The 1,573-nt window shown below is 50.5% G+C and overlaps 2 protein-coding genes across 4 annotated transcripts in view; one reads left to right on the forward strand and one right to left on the reverse strand.

Annotated features, from left to right (window-relative positions):
* cenpp (centromere protein P) overlaps nucleotides 1–1,573 on the reverse strand; it is a 56,822-nt gene that overhangs the window by 4,684 nt on the left and 50,565 nt on the right. The window lies entirely within an intron of this gene.
* The window catches only part of ecm2 (extracellular matrix protein 2, female organ and adipocyte specific), a 13,110-nt gene continuing 11,662 nt past the window's right edge, over nucleotides 126–1,573 (forward strand). The window contains exon 1 of one of the 2 annotated variants that reach the window (XM_017404440.3): nucleotides 126–254. The gene's annotated coding sequence lies outside the window, so the exon portion shown is untranslated. Of the gene's footprint in view, nucleotides 255–389; nucleotides 469–1,573 lie in introns of those variants that run through there. The other variant, XM_037975250.1, reaches the window with a different exon arrangement.

Consider the following 1,573-nt stretch of genomic DNA (forward strand, 5'->3'; position numbering starts at 1 on the left):
TCAGAACCACCAAGTGGATCCTGTTTCTTCTTCTGCAGATGTTTGGATCTGCGTGACCTCTGACCTGCAGGTGAACTCTGCTCAGATATCCTGCAGCCTGCTGGCAGCGTCCTCAGCCAGACACGAAGACACATGTTGGACCCGTCTCCCCGTCCCGCCTCCTCGGCTCTAAAACAGACACACACTCACACTGTCCTCAGTCTCTCACACACGTCTGCAGGAGAAGAAGAAGAGCTGCAGCTGCGATACTGACGGTAATGTCCAGTTAATGTCCATCTGTCTGTCCTCAGCTCCTCTCTCTGTCTGTCCTTAGCTCCCCCTCTGTCTCTGTCTGTCCTCAGCTCCTCGTGAAACCTTCTCCTGATTTTGTCACAGTTTAAACGGGTCAGGCACTAGGACCACGCAGAACCTCACCCCGTGGAGCAGCCTCTGCAGCTACGTGCTGAGAGGAAGAGTCAGATTTCTGAGGTCAGTCAGCTGAGTTTGTGATCTGAAAACGCTGTTAAACCCTCGACCCGTTCCAGCCGTGGCTGTAGAACAGTTAGCTGAAATGACGCTAACGTTAGCTCGGCTCCAGTGAATCGTGACCCGACAGGAGACCGTGCGCCGCTCGTTCGTCAGAAGTTTCCTCACAAACATGTAGATCGTTCAACAACCACCAAACCCAGACTGATTAGATCACAAGAACCGACTCCTCGTTCTAAATCCAGCTCCAGGATTCTGTCCGTTTTCTGTGACTCAGAACCTGCAGCTCCAGCAGCACCACCTCGTAACAGAGGTCAAAGGTGAAAGGTCACAGTGACGTAATCATGTGGCTCAGACCAGTTCTTTATAAAACCTTTTAGAACTGGGTCCACCAGCAGCACAGAAAGGACTGGACTCAGCAGAACACCTGGTTCCTGCCTGAGTCGGGTTCTGGGTCCTAATGAGGCCTTCTCACCCAAAGACAAGTTCAGATAATAAAAATAAACCGCAGGAGACAAAACACCGACTAAAGGTTGTTCTGGACATCAGGAGAACCAGAAACTAACAGTTCTATCAGAACCAGAACCGTCTGTTCTCCATCTGAGCCCGCTCATCCAGAAACTGAGCAGCTGAATATTTTCCGCCCCCTCCCTCCTGCTCTCTGCAGCTCCCTTCGATTTGTGGCTTCCTATTGGCTGAGGGGAGGAGGGCGGGTCGGCGAGCAGAACCTCAGTCTGAGCAGTTGAAGCTTCGTTTCATCTGTAAAACATCTGCAGTAACACAAACTTTAACCGTCAGGAAGGATTTCTGTTCCAAAGAAGACGAACAAATTCACAAAATCCAGAATAAAAGACGAGTTATAAACGGATAAACGGGCCTGAAACTGCAGAAGACTTAGAGTCGGGAGGTTTACCTGCAGATAGAAACTCCTCATCCATCCATCCGTCCATCCATCTGTCCATCCATCCATCCTATTATCCATCCATCCATCCATCCATCCATCCATCCATCCATCCATCCGTCCGTCCATCCATCCTATCATCCATCCGTCCATCCATCCATCCTATCATCCATCCATCCATCCATCCATCCGTCCATCCATCCATCC

Source organism: Kryptolebias marmoratus, linkage group LG4 (assembly GCF_001649575.2).
Source record: "Kryptolebias marmoratus isolate JLee-2015 linkage group LG4, ASM164957v2, whole genome shotgun sequence".
NCBI classification, from domain to species: Eukaryota; Metazoa; Chordata; class Actinopteri; order Cyprinodontiformes; family Rivulidae; genus Kryptolebias; species Kryptolebias marmoratus.